At 41.3% G+C, this 18,401-nt stretch overlaps 1 protein-coding gene across 1 annotated transcript in view; it reads left to right on the top strand.

The window, feature by feature from the left end:
- Window positions 1-18,154: 18,154 nt before the first annotated feature.
- Window positions 18,155-18,401, top strand: part of KCTD1 (potassium channel tetramerization domain containing 1) — a 100,355-nt gene continuing 100,108 nt past the window's right edge. Inside the window, exon 1 of the mRNA XM_031066531.1 lies at window positions 18,155-18,286. The gene's annotated coding sequence lies outside the window, so the exon portion shown is untranslated. The remainder of the gene's footprint in view (window positions 18,287-18,401) is intronic.

Genomic DNA, 18,401 nt, shown 5'->3' with positions numbered 1-18,401 from the left:
ACTTATTTTTTTCCAGACATACACCTGGCCAGGTGTAAAAGCTCATATGCCTATCACAAACTGGGGTAATAGTGCTCTCATGCATGACACCCATGTATATGGTGATTTCACAGCTGTGGTATTTGATAAGGAGTGAGTTTCATTTTTGCAGTCCTCTTGGTTGCAAATAAAAGCTTCTTAACAAGACTCAAAATTAAACCAAGTCCTGTGAGTCCAGGGCAGTTTCTGGGGCTTATGACCTGTCCATGTCCCCAGCACACACAGACCCTGAAACCTGTCAGTGGCACTTTCAAACCAGCCCAATAAAAGTTTGAGCAGAAACAGCCACCTGATGTGTTTTAGTAGAGGGCTGTGGCTGACTGCCAGGATGGGAAACGCCAGCCTCAAGCTCCTCCACTGTAAAAGTAATGTTCTCCCTCTCCTCACCACAAGCGACCACTAAAATGGTACCAGTCCATGCCCCGCTGAGGGACCTATTGCCTCAGGAGTACAAGCACTGAAACAAGACAGTTTTGCAATCCTAAATCCTAGGAGCATGTCACTTATGGATGTCTTGGATCTTATGGCCCCACATGACCCATCTTGCACTGTCTCACCTAAAAAGGGCCATCTCACATTCCCCTTCAAGCAACTTTCCCTGGCTGTGGGCCACAGTGAAGGGAGCAGATCCACCTCTGTGTGACTGCTGTGTCCCTTCAGTTCTGTCCATGGCAATACTCGCAGATCTTTGTTCTAGCCCACAGTCCTCTTCCTCTCCCCACCCGCTGGTTACTGTAAGCAAGGCAAAGGCAAGCTGGGGGTATTTCCTTTGCCAAAGCACGTGGGAAGCAGCAGCAGACCACAACACCACCGGCCACAGCCTCCCAGGCTGCTCTTTGGATACCACAGCCATGTGCCCCTGACCCGGGGCAAAGTCAAGTTTGAGCCCTTACTTCCCTTATTATTAATTAAAACATTGGAGGAGATCCTCAGCTGGAGTATTCATTGCTCCTGGCACTTGCCCACTGGTTTCTGAAAGCACCCAGAAGTAGTCACATTTGTGCTGTTAACACTGATCTTGGCTCACACTTCTGCGGTCAAATAAATAAATATCACTGCGTCCCATTTAGCTCTGTTAATGCCACATTAAGAATGGCATGTGTTTTGACATAACCACCCCTTCCCACATTTCTTTTAAACACCACAAATGAAGCATTAAAACTCCCAATCCATCACAGTGACATCAGATCAGTGGACTGTGACTTTTATGACATCAGAACAATTGATTATATGACTCTTTTATGTGTAGCTTGCTATGCGACAATTGCTCTTCTCTCCATATATTACATCTTAACATCTCAGAAAAATCTCAAGAGATAAAAAGGAATCACTGTGAAGCAGTGAAGTACAGTAGTTACAGAATTGCCATAAAGCTGTCATAAAAATTGTAGAAACAAAAATGCCTTTAAAGATGGCAATGTTCCATTATGGGTCCCTAGCTAATGGTCTGGAGTTGCCCTATGCATACGTTACCATATTTACTGCTTCTGGATATTTCTGTGCCTTTCTCCCAGAAGATTATGTTGTTATCGAGACATGCTGGTTTCCCTGCACACTTTAAGTCTCTTTACCCCATTATATCACCTCTAACAAGTCAAGTGATATTTGTACCAGGCAAAATTCAGGCTTTCTTTTCAAATAGCCCAAAAAAATGAATGAAAAAGAAGGAGAAGGAAAAAATCTGACAAGGAAAGAGAGGTATAATCAGTTTGCTGTTACAAGATTGCTGAAAGAAAACAGATATTCTGTAGTGCTTATATAGAAAGGTATTGTTAAAATTAGAAACCAGGTACAGAATAAGCAGCTCTCTCCTGCTGAGAGGTGACATGGAAAGCTCTGCCCAGAAGACAGACCTCCAACTGGATTTTTTGCTGTAAACCCACATGTGCCTGGGCCCATGTGCTGTGCCACATAGCTGTATGTTTTCTTGTGCTCTCCAGACTATCCACACAAAGCTGCTACCAAGAGCAATGAGCAAGAGAGTGCTTCTCTTTTTTAGATACATATGTGGCTTCTGTTGCTCTGTGGGACAATAAGACCCCATGGGCAAAAGCTAATTTGTTGGGTTTTTTTTTTTATCTTTTGCTGTAATTTCAAGGCAATTTGATGTAAACAGAAAGGTGCTACAGTCATAAGGATGGCATAGGTCATTGCAGAAATAATGCCTTGGGTCCTGAACGACGAGCTCTGGCAAACCCATCCCTGCTGCTGCAGATGTGTGTGTTCCTGTCCCTCCTTGAGCAGGGTCACAGGGTCACATCATGTGCCAGTGCCCTCCCTGATCCACCTCCCTGTGCTTTCCTGGGGGTCCAGGATGGATGTGCACCATTGCTCCAGCACCCACAGGAGCCACAGACACACGGACAGGCGTCTGTCTCATTCCCTCTGCTCCTGCAAGGGGTGACTTGTGGCAGAGGGGATGGGCCAGTGACCTGAGCAAGGGCTGCTGTCCCTTGAGCAGCTGCAGCTGTGCTGCTCCACATGTGAGCCATGGGCACCAATAGCTCCTTCCCAGGGTGTCTGCCTCACTAGAACAACACAGCAGCTTCAAGAAGCACTTGAATACCTTGAAAATACTTTGGGATCCTTACACAGAAGGCACTAGAGAAAATATATATTTGTAAACTCTTGATGGGTAGACAGGTGTGCCAACACCCTCTAGTCACCATCAGAAATGATGCAGTGGAAGAAAAGCAGGGCCTCTCCAGCTGTTTTTTCCAGCCCCTCCAGCACACGCACACACAGAGATATACACACACGTGGGAGCTCCAAACCACAGCTGGACAGGACATTTGCTGCAGGGAGTAAACACAGACTGATGGACCTCCACTCAAAGCTGCCAGGCAAGGAAAGCTGCAGAGAGTTCAGCAGCCTAAAAACCAACCTCCAGGTATGGTGGTACCTCCGGGAAACCCTGGTACTGTAGTGGGAGGGAAGCTTCACCAGACACTCCCAGCCTTGCTTGGTACTCACATGAATCAGGGATCTGGATAAATTTACTCCTGGATAAATTACGCCTTCTTTTCTTCTTCTTCCTCTGTCCCTCCCAAAAAGGCATACTGTGGGAGGCTGAGAGAAAATCTAAGCTATCTAAGATGATGAATGATTACTACTTATCCCTCTTTCAAGGATCTGCACTCTCTTTTATTGGGGTGAGAAGGGAAGAGAGTGTGGCTGGGACCTTTACAAGTGCCCTTAGCAGACTCCAGGGTGATTTCAAGGGCAGCTTATGGCAGAGGATATTGACAACAACAGAGCCCATCTTGAACACACACCCTTAACTCAATTTATATGCAGACCAAGCTGCAACATTATTGTTCAGCTGGGGGCATATTTAATTGCTGAATGTTCTGCAGATGTCTTGCAGGCTGTATAGATAAAGGCATTTTAAGTTGCTGACTTATAACAGCACATCTTTCTTCTTTTAACATAAAAATTCCTACCTTCTTTGATGGATGTGGAATTTTTAAGACAGAAATCCTGTGCTAGTCCTTGAGAATATTTTAGTGAATGTTAAACTCCCTGACACTGCATGGGAGCAGCTAAACCCTGATGCCTTTTCATTGGGGAAAAAATCAGCTTCATTACTGTAAAAGCAATGTTTTCCCATGACATGAAATTGAGGAAGGCCCATTATTGTTTATGAAAGCCCAGCAGTGTGACTGGCCAGGCTCTAGCCAGACACTGAAGCATGGCAGTTTATTTAAGTGCAAGCAGCCGGCTCAGGGCTGAATAAGACATCCAAGGAGTCCGGAGCCTTGCCCTAAGGTGACTGTCACCCAAGGGCAGCTCTGAAAAGCAATGCTGGGGCCAAGGGTCCAGCACAGCTTCCCTCCTCCTCTGCAACACTGTGAGGTGCCAAGCAATTCAGGGTCAGCCCCATGAACTTAAAGCTCCTGTCTATTGCGAGTTCCTATCTTATACTTAAGGACTGAATACTGCAATTACCCTGTCTGGGTTTTGGGGTGTTTTTAAATCTCTCCCAACCTTCAAGACTAATCAGACTTACAAATGGTTGTCCCATATAAATTTTTTAATGACACCTATGATGTCCTTCCCAGCTTGTGCTGCACCAAAACACCTCCATCCCAGTGACATAGGTGTCTGACAATTTGTCAAGGAGATAGCCATAAATTCGGCAGAAAGCTGGACTCCATGTAAAAAAAAGAAAAAAAAACATAAAAGCTGGGAGGAGGCAACTTGATGTGGCATGGCTCCTGGCAATGAGGAAGCATGAGTGCATACTGAAGCTTAGAAATAGAAAGTGATGTCCTCATAAAAATATGGCTCTAGGCTGGTGTGCCACTAGAAATTCTTCTGTCAGTTTAGAATATTTAGCTCTAAGGGATCTCTACTTTCAAATGGATCTTTTGATGCAAAATAGGCTGCACAGACAGAGATAGTGTTGAAGAAGGCAGAGTTGCATTTGCTCCCAGTCATGCTTGGTAAACTGGAGATTTTTAGATAGGCTTTTTGATCCCAAAGTATTGAGAGGGCAGGTGGGTTACCTTACCAATGCGTTAGGTCTCCAGGTTCTTCTAACTGAAAACTGTTGCTGATACCAGGGCAGCCAAATAATAACTGAAAGCTTCAACACTGCTGGTTATCAGGGGAACCTCTTTAGCCTAATTTGAAAGCTCAAAGCTTCAGGCAACTGATTTTTTTTCGTTACAGGCTCTTTTGTGTGATGTTCCAATGCAGTATATCCAATCAATGATGCCATATCACGCGTGGTACCATCATGTGGATGTTTATTCCCCCTGTGTTTTGTATTTGACTTGTTAAACTGCAAGTAGAGTTCAGGGAACAAACGGGGGGGAAAAAAATAAAAAGCAAACTCCTTGGCTCCCCTACTGCAGAAATTTTAAACTGGTGCATACACAAGCCTCAGCGCTCCAAGAGAAATGAAAAGAAGCGGAAAGTGAAAATATATACATATGTATACACATGAACAAAACATGAGCCACAGTCATGGCAATCTGGGCTCTGATGTGCCAAACAAAAGGGGTTATTCCTTCAAGCAATCTTTGTGTCGTAAAATTTAGGACACGGCAAGGCTGGTTTATGATCACACTGTAGATTCCACTATAAAACTACAGTTTCTGTACAGTAAATTCCACTGGATAATTAGAGCAAGCTGCTTTGGAAGATTTTAATATTGCATCTTCTAAAAAAGGGATGTTAAGGATAGTCTGGCTGGAGAGAAGGGGACAAGACTAATTATCAAGATACTCATTCTTCCTTTCTTCTGTACTTCTTTTCACGACACACACTTCATTATTTAGGTTCATTTGGGGAAATGACAAGAATTGTGAGGATTCTTTCTACACCAAGTTTTTTAATGTAAATAATAATGGTCCAGATCTTCAGATTAAATGAATCAGACTATTTCACTTACAGCGTGTCTGTGTAAATAATGTTAAATTGATTTTATTTATTGGGATGCCAAAAGTAAAAGTAAAAGCAGGCTGTATGATGAATGATTCATTTACAGAGGGTGCTGATGCCTTCTGAGGTTTTGGCCCAGAAGAGCAGGAGCAGCTTAAGGAAACTCCATCATTTCATAACCCTTTTGATTTAATTTCTTGTGAACTATTTCACTTTGGAACAAAGATCTCAGCTCAACTAAAACCAGTGCTTATATTAACTGCATTTTTATTGTGTTTACAAGATTTTACTTCCAATCTGGTTTCTCTTGCCCCTCTGTTCTGAAGCAAGCCAGAAATCTGCATATCTGGTGCTGTAGTCCCTGGTCAGTGAGACAACTATGAGACAGTCATTTTCTCATTGTCTTTCCACACAATCACTCTCAATTAAGAACTAATATTTGTATCTTAATATCAGCAACAATGGGACAAACGGGCAATCAAAAGTGTCAGGCATCCGGCAGAGATGCACTGAGCTGTTTTCTTAGACCAGGAGAAGAATCCCTGCTTTTATTGGCTTGATGGTGCTTAGTGATAGAGCTGATGGCGCTGACAACCTTGTGCTGTCATTGACACGAGCCAGGCATGAGGCTGTTCCATCCTGCAGGGCTGTAGCCTGCATTTGCCATTATCCTGAAGCACTTACTAGGTAGCTGGATCTTACTTTTTTTTTCTTTTTTTCTTTTTTTTCATCCTAAAATATAAAATCATCTAACCACTATTTATACATTTCCGTGAAAGCAAAGTGTCTGTGGACACACACTGGGAGTTCAACCAGGGCTGCTGTCCATTTCCTGCATTAGCTCCCTGCCATGTGAATCTTCATGGTAAGTCCAAGATGATTTTGTTGATTCCTGGAAGATGTCATCAATGCAGTTGTGACAGCAAGGGATGAAACAACACTTACACCATCACAGTGGGCATATTAATCTCATTCACAAGGGAGGTGTTACCCAAATTTAAAGGTATTTCAGCTTAGTAAACAAATCACTGCTGGAGTCAGCTGGATGTAATCAGATGAGACCTCTTTTCTCCCTTAAAGGCTTTGGTGTTAGAATAACAAATCAAATGGTAAATTGATCAAATTCATGCAAGAAGAGCAAAATTTTCCTTCTTAAACCTACCTGTCTTATTCCGTATCCACACAGTTCAGATCTGTTTGTCCACCTTTCATATATTTTGAGTTCCTGTCATTTCTAAGCAGGAGTTAAGAAGGTGAACCTAAGGAGGCAATGGCTGCCACTCAGGATACTCAGTTAAATAGTGAAAAAATAGTACTCTCCAGCTAGGAAGCACAGCAGAAAAGCAAAGAAATGCATGATTAGGAAGCAAGGTGAGCCTGCTAAGCTCTCAGCTCGGTGAGGTGGAAACAATGGAAAGGCCCGCCCATGCCTGCAGGGGAACTGCAGTCCCCAGGAGTCCTGGAAATTGTGCCAGCACCTGCCAAAATGTGCCTGGGGTGGCACAACATCACCTACCTTTCAGAGTCCTCTGAAATCTGAAATGAAGCTCAGCAAACCAAAGCTAAATACAATTGTAGAACTGTAGGGTTTAGACATTTACCCTGTGAATGCACAGGGTATAACCAGGCATTAAGAAATTGAAAAAAAAATTAAAACAAACTCCCACAAACCCAAACCAACAAAAAAAAAAAAAAAATAAAAAACACAACAAAAAAAACACACACACAAAGAAAAAAAAACCAAACATGTAGGGACTGGGTTTATTTAAACATCATAGCTAAGAGATGTATGAATCCAGGTGTGTTACAAACGTTATGCTCAAATGATGTAGCAAGTGACATTAGAAGGAATGCTTTCCATGCAGGCAAAGGCAGCCTGGTACAGAATTACCTGCAGAATTCAGCATGGCAAGAACAGCAACTATTTTACCTACTGCCAGCTTATTTTGTATGACTGGCTGGGAGCAGCATTTTTCTGAAATACCACAACCCAGACATTCTGGAACCACCAGCATCCCCACAAGCCAGGGGGTTCCCTTTTGCTGCTGTTTATTTTCACTTTGTGCTGGAGGAACAAAGCATGCATTTCTGTCAATTCATACAGTAGTAAGTATGTTCAAATTAATGTCTGTCCTAACAATAATGTCAAAAATAACTCCTTTTTCCAAAGAGCAAATTTTAATTGCCACCCTAATCAGTGTAATAATCGGGGCAGTATGGAGGGTTTAGGCCCCAGTTCATCAAAGCATTTAAACATGTGCTAAGTATCATTGCACTCGTGCAAAGAGTGCAAAAGAATAGCAGGGCTGAAGGCCAAAATAAAACTCTTAAAACCAGTGAATGAACTTGTTGCTGTTGTAGAATCATGGAATAGAATCATTTTGGTTGGAAAAGACCACTAAGATCATTGAGTCCAACAGATTATCCAAGCCCACCACTAAACCCTAAGTGCCACATCTATACGTCTCTTAAATACCTCCAGGGATGGTGACTCAACTGCTTCCCTGGAAAACCTGTTCCAGTGTTTGGCAACCCTTTTGGTGAAGAAATGTTTCCTAATATCCAATCTAATCCTTCCTTGGTGCAACTTGAGATGAGGTCTCCCTTTTTGAATCATCTTTTCTCCAGACACCGCAGTTCCCTCAGCTGCTCCTCATCAGAGTGGTGCTCTAAACTCTCCACCAGCTCCGTTGCCCCTCTCTGGACACACTCCAGCACCTCAATGTCTTGTAGTGAGGAGCCCAACACTGAGCACAACATTCAGGTACTGTGAGGAGTCTCTCTAAGGAGGATCTTATTGGCATTTCCATGCTAAAAAGAATCAGTAAAAAGCAATCAATTGTCACTACTCTGCGGAATTCAGGAAGTCAAATTTAGAAAACGCCCTTTGAAAAGATGAGATCATCTCCAAATAGTGATCAGGAAACACGTTACCTCCCATCACTGGTGATCCCACTGTGTGCAGGGGTGGCTGCCATCTGCAGTCACCCAGGAGCATCCAGGGGCTGAGCTGGTGATGAGCACCTGGACCTCGAGAGAGCCTCCAGGCAGTCTGTGATCCAATTCAGCCATTTAGGACTATGGTGTTTACACATCTTCCTGCAATGCTCTCCACAGTCTGCTGAGCAGTCTTTCTGACTGTCCCATCTTTCTTTAAAAATATTTTTTCAAAACTCAGTTGGAGAAAGCCATTCTGAATAAAGCATTGATTGTATAGCTCATAATTTTAAAATTATGAGGGGTTTGTGCATAGCTTTGGCTCTGCTGCTCACAGATAGATATGTATGTGTTTATACACACACAGAGATACACACAGAAGAGTATTCAGTATTACTATTCCTGTAAAGGAGTTCTCATAAGCCAAGAAATTTTTAAAACCTGAAAAAAAGTAACACAACATATTTGTTGCCAGTACTAAAGGTAATATGAAATTGCAGTATACTTGTTTCCACAAGCTTACACTTTAGATCTGTGATATGATCCCCACAGTAAAATTAATTTGAGATCAAGATAGAAATGAGAAGTACAAACCTGGAGTATTTAAATCTATAGGAACTTTGCTGTTGACTTCAGTTTGACAAGGAGTACAGCTGCCATGAAAGTTATTTTTTCTTGGGAAATACGAGCCCTTGAAGTACCAAGTAACTGTCAAAAAATCCAGAAGGGTGGTATGTGGTACCCATCCATTTGTAGGTTCCTCACTCCCTGAAGTGCTGTGATTGAAAGCCAAGCATTCATTACAAGAAAGTTCACAATTTAAATCTTTCACTTAGTAAAGTTTTGCAACTAAGTTAGTTAAGAAGACTGAAAACGTACATAAAAACAAATCCCACAGCTGTATAGCTTAGACCATAGAGGAAAGTTGTTGTATTAACTTTACTTGAGAAATAGATTGTGCCTTTGTGATCTTACAACATCATTTCTCACTGAAATCCAGCAAGCAAATTCCTCTCATAAACAGAAGTCATCCACACCAATACAGTATAGTTAAGATGATTTATTTGGATTTCCTTCAAGCTTTTGACAAGATCCTTTACTAAAAAATCCTGTAAAGGCTGCACAGTAGAAAAGTAGTGTTGTTCTCTGTTGTAAAAAGCAAACTGGGAGACAGGAACTCCTGAGTGCTCATTGTATTTCCTTTGATCTATATGCCCTGCTCATAATACCCCGGACATTTATTCCTTCTGCAGCTTTGGGCAAGTTATATAATCTCTCTGCCTCGTTTTCCTATCTCGAGGGGTATTGCATGGATTAGTTTGTCAATGTTTGCAAAGCAGCTGAAAGAGTATTCACTGGATTCTCCCAGGGAAGCAGGGACTCAGCTTCTTGGGAAGTCATGACCAATAAACTCTAAGGCATGCTACAGAAAATGAAAAACAGAAGAAAAACTAACCCAGTTTTGACACAGACTCCACCTAGTTTAGTCTAACTTGTTCCTGAAAAGTCTGCATACACCAACTCTCTTTCCACAGCTATTAGCGGACCCCAGGACCTGCCCAGGTCCTTCAGGTTTTGGGTGTGGCTGCTGTTGAGACAGAAAGAAATTAATTGCTCCCAAAGGGACACCAAAACCTCCCTCAAGGAGTGTTTGCACTAGCGACCTGGTAAAGGAAAATAAACAGTGAGTGAGTGACACTTGCTGATACTCATTGTCCCATGCCATTGAAGAGGACTGTGAGAAGCTTGAGAGGAACTGAAAAGCTTTGGTGTATCCTGAATTTGGGGATGACTGATGATCAAATGAAATTTATCTTGGATGACTATAAGGGAATAATTGGCAGGGTTTTCTCTGTGACCTCATAGCTTTTACTTTGATTTAAGTTTGGCTTGAATTTGCTGCACAGTCACAACCAGTACATTTTCATGTCTGTCTGTATGATAGCATAGAGAAATAACTGAGGAACAATCCTAGGCATCAGTGTGGATTTAACTAATCACTGAGTTTAAAAGGCAAATTGAAAACAAAAGCTAAGAGAGAAATCAAAAGAGACAATACCACAGCCAAGCCATCGACAAGTGGCATCAAATCACCAGGCAAAGCCAAAGGAATATATTCTCAGCATTTGTAATCCTTCCTGATCATTTTGGGAACTGCTTTTCTCTGTTGGCTGATGTCATAAGAGTGAAGGTGGCTGCTGCATTAGCAGCATTTTCTCCTGTGGAAGACAAGTTCAGAACACAGAGGGATAAGCCACCTTTGGCACTGTGGGTGCATCTGCAGTAAGTTGTTTTTCACTTTGGAGTAGCTCTCAGTGCACACAGGCAGTGTAATTGCAGGGAGAGGAGAAGGCAATCAGCTGCCTTGGCCAAGCCCTTCTCCTTTCCTTGCACCAGCAGCTATGCCAACTACATCAAGCCACTGATTCCTTGCTAGCACTGTTTGCTTTTATATCTCTCAGAGAAGTGTTCCTAGCATAGATGTCACCTTGGCAGCAATGCTGTCCTGCTGATGTGCTCTTACTTTTGAGATGCCTCTTTTGTGCCACCTTCTTTGAATTGTGTCTGGATTTATATTTGGTGGTCATCATGTCCTTTTTCTTCTAAGAGCTCCCTTTCCTGTGTACTCTCCATGGTTCTGTTGCTCACCAGAACGCTGAAGACTAGAAGAAATACCACAAAAAAACCCAGAGCAGTCTAGCAGGAGGGACTTCTCTCAACATCTGTCTTCTGCTGGTCCGGATGGGGCAAGGTTGCCCGGAGGTATGTATGGCAGTATTGCCTTTGCATGAACTAGCACAGCAATTTTCATTGACTGTGGCATCAGAGGGAGAGTTTTGCCAGATGGACATTTTTCCCTGGCAGACATCTTCAGCCTCTGCCTTAGGAGATGTGACTGTGTTTATTTTCACAGGCAGTCAACTAAAATCCTCTTTAACTTGTAGGTCTCTTCATGACCCTCCAGCAGCTGTGATAGGACCAGCAGGGCATGGATTAAAATATCGACGAGCTTCTGGTAAAGCCACTGGTTTTGACCAAGAAATTAACAAATATGGATTGTGATGAGGCCACAAGGCTCATATCCCTGACTGCTATCATTACCCCAAAAAATACAGTTGTCTATCAACGCCTACAATATACATTTACATTTTTCTTATATAAAAATAGCTACTAAGACATTAATAAAACATGAAAATTACCTTTATAACTGCAGCTGGGATATATACACTATATATGGAATCAAGAAGGAGACACACAGTACTTAACATTTAAGCAACTTCCCTCCTTTGCATGCATAAATTCATCCATCAAATATGGCCAGAGTAGCCCAGGTCCTGTAATTTCCTGCAAACCCAAAAAATTACAATGATATGAAATCAGTATGTGAATAACTGTTGCTTTTCAGGAAGTGGCTGGGAGAAAAACATTCTTGATTTAAAAGTGGATTTCTCCAAATTATTCTAAACAGAAAAGCTCCACTGCTTTCCACAGATTCCTGTTTCTACAAAGAAAGAACAGGAGAAACACCAGTTCTTCAAAGTTCATGTATAATGTTGAAGGCATAACATAATTTCTGCCACACATAAATATAATACGAATAATAACATGTTTTTGCTTTGGAAAGGGATTGTTTCAGACACTTGCTGCTTCTTTAGCAGAAGGGTAGTGAGTATCTCCTTCAAACATCCTTTTGACAAGATACATTTACTCTACAATGATTCTAGAAAACTAATCTGGTTCCAAAATCTGCAGGTCACTCCTTACAAGCAGTATTTGGAATTCTAAAGACTTGGAATACACTATTCCTGAAGGGTGGATGAAGCAACAGCCCTGTTCACATCCTGTGATCTGCCCCTTTCTTTATCCAGATCCTTGAAAATCCCGGATCATAATACCCACTCCCAGACTTTGGGCTATTCAAAACATAGGCACAAATCCAGATTTCACAGCTTGAGTTTCTCTTGCAGTTGTATTGTGTATCACTCTGAAATATTTCCTCAGTTCAGTAGGATGGTACCTTGGGTAGAAATTCATACTTCAAATAATAATCTTCATGTATTTCCATATTATGCTGAATCACACATTTTCTGGAGGAGAGTGTTTAGAAACACATCTCTGTTGAAAGAGAATGCGGTAACATCAACGTCAATTTACTTTCTGAAATCTCAAGGTACACTTGAGTCACACTTCTGAGAATGATATTTTCAATGTTAAAAATCCACAAGGGAAGGTTGTTGGTGTGTTTTAGTATTTAACAACACCAAATACCTCTGCTCATTGTGTCTGTGTATATAGGTGTGCTCAGGGAATCATTTTTATAGGTAGGAATGCAGAGAGATTCTGACACCCAAAGGATGCACAAAGAGATACACTAACATAAATTTCTATGGTGCCCTGGAGGTGCTTCCATTGTATTATAGGGCTTCTCATGAGCAGTTCTGGCCCAGGCAACAGGACCACAAAGTAAAACTGAGTGTTTCTGGACTAGATGAACTGAGAATGAGGCAGATTATACTACTTGTAGAAACCATGTTTTCTGTTATAGGCTATTGAAATATGAAAAAGAAAACAAGTTAATCAAATGCTTATTTTTCTCCTTACTATTTCCCTTCTCCCCCAACCTACACACACATACCCACAAAAGCACATTTTACCCACTTTTCCTCAGTGTAGTCTTTAATTAGAATGAGTTGAGCAGTTAAATTGGAACGATTTTAGAGCAATTTGTACAATCTCATGAGATACATTATCAGTTATGCCCTGAATTCTGCACAGTCTCTCTGAACAGTGAGACCATCTGAGGCTCCTTCCATACTCAACCCTGCTGTATTTCACATGACTCAGCCCAGAAAAGCTTACAGTAACTGTAAGAGTGCATTAATCCTTTTGCAAAAGACTAATTGACAAATTGACTAATCTGAAAAAAAAACCCCATCTGGCCTTCAGTGAGGGGGTAGAGGTTTCTAACCTGCATTGGGGAAATCCAGTCAGAGTAAAAGACAGCAGGAGCAGAGGTGAACTCTGACTCTCTGACTCGCCTCTGCCCTCACAAGTTGTTTAGAACGGATCCTTTCTCACCTATTTTGCAGCAGAGACAGGTTTTCTGTACAGAAATGTCTGAAGGTAGGAAACAAAGCGTGGTACTATCCTCTTGTGCCCCCCAGAAAGGCTCTGGAATCACCAAGCAAGCAAAGGAGCTTCTTCTCAGGGGAAAGAATAACTGGGGAGGGAAGAGAAATGCAGAGAATATGAGAGAAATGCAGAGAGTTTCCCAAAGTTAATTATAAATGCATATGCACATGGGAGGCAATGACACCAGGGTAGGGTTCACATTTTCAAACCTATGTGCTCAAAGGCAATACTCTAACCTTTTTAACCTATCCACAAGTGCTGTGATTTGCTAGAGGTTTTAGCACCTTTAGCCTCCATTGCTGGCAGAGGGATTTAGAAGTGCTAAAGGCTTCCAAAAGACACTCACAAAACAGCCCCCAAAACCTGAAGAGAGGCTTTCTGTGAAACTACTCTGTGATCCCTTGATTACCCATCCAGACTTTAAGATTATCCATAGCTTCACAAGGGAGCAAGAAGAGTTTTGTACACTCCTTCTGTAAAAATTTATGTTTCTGGACAAGGGAGTTCACTCTGGGAGTTTTCATACCAATGATAAAATTACAAAAAAATAGCTTCATGTCCCATTCTAGTGATGCTATTTCACATTAAAACAGCGACTCAACAAGTTTGACATTACTCTCTGAAGCAGACAACTGAAGGAGCTTGCAGTACAAGAGATTTTGGTGCTGGGATGCAGAGAGAGCCATCATCCCCTCTTACAGTGACTGGCAAGCAGAACTGTCATATCTGGTCATGACATAAGGCCAGAGCTAAGGGATCCACAAGGAAATCCACCATTCCTGTCTCTGTATGGATTTGCATTGCCTAACACAGGGACAACCACATAACCAGGAAGTGTAGTGGGATGTAGAAGCAGTTTTGTTCAACTTGGTCTTGTTTAACCAGCAGCAAAAGGACAGAAGTGCAAGCAGCCCACAAGGACTATTGTAGAAATATGGGAGAAGCACTTGCTGCTGCTCAAGTTCCGTTCCCTTCCTATAGAAGATCCAACACCCTGTAATTCTCACAAATGCAGAAGGGATGTTGTTGCTTAGATTACTTCACTATTTGGTAGGGTTCACACTGTTCAATCCATTTCACGGCTAAATAACAAAATCTATTTCTTCAAATACTACATCAAAATATTGCTGGTAATAAAGAAAAAGATACATTATTTTTAACATTCCTTGGGGAAAACCAATCTGGGAAAAGTGTGTTTATAAATCTCCCCCATTCAAATGCAATGCAAAATCCTTTCTATTTTTCTCAAAGGAAAAAAGACCCACTGACAAAATATCTAGTGCAGGCAACGGTTGCTAGCTTTGTATTTCCACACTAAGCTGCTCTTCTCCGTATTTTTGAAACAAGACTGCAGCACACATGAAGTCCATGAACTGCAGGATGGAACTTTTAAGAGAAGGTCAAGCTGACAAGAAGGCCTTCCTGAGAAGAGCCTAAGTACTTGTTTCCAGACAGGATTATAGCTAAATCAGAAAGAATGCCCTTTAGCAAGTGGACACATATGATCTGCAGCCGTTGGAAAACCTGCCTGTTCAAAAGCTGCAATTTTCCAAACTGTTAACATTGACAATGATATGGAAAAACTACTGTAGTTTTCCAGAGGCTAATTGTGAACAGGTGATGATTTGAGGAAAAATTCAGAAGTCAAACACTGAGCTCAGTTTGAGCTCATTAAGGTTGCTATTCAGCATCAGTAAAATATTCATAATGCACAAACATGTTGTAGTTTTTATAAACCTGTTTAAAAAAAGATAACTCCAAGTAAAATGGAACAGAATTTGGTTTAATGTGTTCTCCTTTGTATGCAAATTACCTCCCAGGAGTTAATAAAGGTAAACACTGCTATCTTATTTAGATATACGTGGCAGCCTGTATGGGTTATATTTATATCTCGTGAACATTACCAATGTCAAAATACATCCCTAGATCAGAGTTTGGCCTCATCAGTAGTAAACTCAGGCCTGAGTTTAGACAGTGAAGGCTGAGGATACTGCAGACTGCAAGAAGAAAGAATAACCAGAGCCAGGGTCTCTCTCCTCTTCCTGGGCCTTACTATGGAAACGTTTAATTTGCATGTGAAAAGAGATGCAGATAGTACTTCAGTGGAGCAGTTAATATCGACTTCTTTGAGTAAATCTCCATTTTATTCATGTGCCTTTATATTTTGTATCCCCATGTAGAGGGAAGAACCATACTGCAGTCCCATCTTGGTATGGTAGTGGACAAACTGAGGCAGCAATATGCACCCAAAAGGGCTTGCAGCTGCCCCTGTGGGCATTTACCCTATCCCACTTCAGCCCATGATTTTCTGTCTTGGAGACGAAAGTTTTACCAAATGAGCCTCCTTAAGGTAAAAAATAATATGATTTTTTACTTCATGAGAAAATATACCTTTTCTTATCTAGTGCTGACATCATTTGATAAACTCCTTGCTGCAGGTAAAATAACTGTACAAGGATATTTTTCATATTTTTAAAGGATGCTATATTGCTATTTTTCTTCTCCTTTCACCATAATAGCCATTTGCTAGCTTGAAATTAAAGTTTTTTCCTTTACTGATTATTTTTCTCTGCATTATGCAGGTCGCTAATGAGTGCCAGGCTGCTGGCATGGCTTTATTTATTTATTAGAAAGAGAAGTGCAGTGAAGCATTTAAAAGTCACATACACAGGCCATATTTTGTGTGTGTGTGTGTTGACACATTGTAATACAGAAATAAAGTTGGGTCACGACACAGGTGTACTTGACTTTATGTAAGGTTTTATTTCATCTGGATGGAAAACTGAAGTTTTTCTTTACTGTGAACTGACAAACCGTGAGAACCTTTAAATTGTTGAACCAGCTTTAAGTACTTTAAAATCACTGTGCTCAAGCTGCATAACATTAGTAAGGGTTGCAATGATCCTGTTTCATACAAACCCAGTTGGGGAAGGGGCATATGGCTGAGGGGAGTTTTCCCTCTTGTGTGCTGCTAGTATTTGGAAGAATATTAAAAATAGAATTTGAAGATGAAGCCACGTTTCTTGGAGCACGTAAGCGTGCGATTACTCTAGCTTTTCCTTTTAATTTCTGTCAGCCATTCCTGGTTAATTAACCTATTTGTTCTGGTTACAACAGAATGACAAAGCATTCGCAAATGGTGCGAGATTCCTACATGGGAAGTCCTACCATATTATTAGGCTTATCACTTAAAGAAAAAAGGGAAACCAAAGAGAATGCATTGGGTTGGATGCGTTTTTAAGCAAGGGAATTAGTCATTCCTCAGGCTGCGGCAGCTGCCGTAGGAGAAAAGACGATTGTTATATTTTGCATTACTTTCTCTAAAATACTAAAAACGTATCATAAAAAGCTAATTGCAGATATTCTCTGGACGAGTCTGGTTCTATTCAGGGGCTTTACTGGGCAGCTTTGGCCTCGTAGCCTGGTCTTTCTCCTAAGAAATGTCAGTAAAGTCCCTGAATTAATGGACTGTGAAGTGCTTAGAAACATACCGTTTCACAAAAGTATACAGCGAGGATGTGACACTAATGGGAGGTGACCCGTGGGTTTATGACAAAACAGTCCACTCTAACAGCAACAACAACAAATTAATACAGCTTCTCTGCGCAGAGGCTTGGAACAAAGCAATACACAGTGGCGTGGGAGGTAAAAAAAGGTGGAATAAGGGGAAAGTGACCAAGAGTAAGATTTGTAAATTATTTGTCTATTTACGGTTTCGTTGTCTTCAGGAGAAGGCAGCTGCAAGCTGCAGTGCAAAGAAAATTAAAAAGGCAAGGTTCCATTGTAATTGGGTAATTGGAGAAGGAAAGTTAGTAGCGTTTGGAAACATGTCACATGTACCTAAGTGGTAAATTCCAGGATTTGCTTACACGGATTTGTTTTATTTTAATTTTGCTGCTTAAAAAAAAATAAATATAGATAGACACATGTAGAAAAATTTTAAAAATGCAGTGCAACTCCTTCAATCTTTTTGCAATTCTGCATGGTTGAACATTTGAAATGAGTTTGTGTATCACCCCCAGGCATTGATTCAGACTCGACTGGGGCAAAGCAGACTCCATGTGCTTATTTTTATACACGTCATTTGGGAAGTTATATAGCCAAGGGAACAGAAAATGTGTTGCTCCACTGCCAAATTATCCCATATCCCTTGATCAAAACGGGAGGTGATCCTAATCAACAAGTTGTGAGACCTTAGTGCAATGGCAATGTCAGGTCAACTCGAGAAAGTGAAGAGACAGAGCTAAATACAAATAAAAAGAAAGAGAGAGACAGAAAGGAAGAAAGAAACAACCAACAATCCTTATAATTATCATCATCTGCTGCTTTTCCCTCTTCTGGCAAAGAAACACTCCATCCATTTGCAGAAATCGCCCGCGGAAACGTTACATCAAAACTAATCACAACGATTAAAATCAGCTTTTCTGTGCAAGAGGAGAGTAAAAAGCAAGTTGTAGGCTGGAATGAGACTGTTTTTTCCACCAAAAAAATCCGAAAAAATATACACGCGATATATATATATATATCTTTCTATATGCACGTTTCGAAGGAGATCAATTTTATGCCCGTGTGATCAGTTAATTTAATTTAACTTTTATTTCGGAGATTGATTCAGACTGGAGGTAGAGACATGAGCTAATTGTATCCTGATCCTTGCCTTGAGGGGTTTCAAAGCCCTGGAGCAACTATTCTCTGTATTTTGCTCTGTCTACCTTAGCCAAGCTATTGCATTTCTCTCTGGTGTAGCGAGGAGAGCAGACCGCTGCCGGGAGAGAGAAATATCGGAAGTGTGAGTTGTGGGGGGAAAGGGGAGAAAGAAGGGGGGAAGGAAGGAAAAAAAAAAAAAAAAAAAAAAGGGAGGGGGGGGGGGAAAAAAAAAAAAAAAAAAAAAAAAAAAAAAGGGG

Source organism: Geospiza fortis, unplaced genomic scaffold (genome assembly GCF_000277835.1).
Source record: "Geospiza fortis unplaced genomic scaffold, GeoFor_1.0 scaffold53, whole genome shotgun sequence".
Classification (NCBI taxonomy): Eukaryota; Metazoa; Chordata; class Aves; order Passeriformes; family Thraupidae; genus Geospiza; species Geospiza fortis.
The sequence above is the reverse complement of the archived record's forward strand: the minus strand, read 5'-3'. Positions and strand labels throughout refer to the sequence as shown.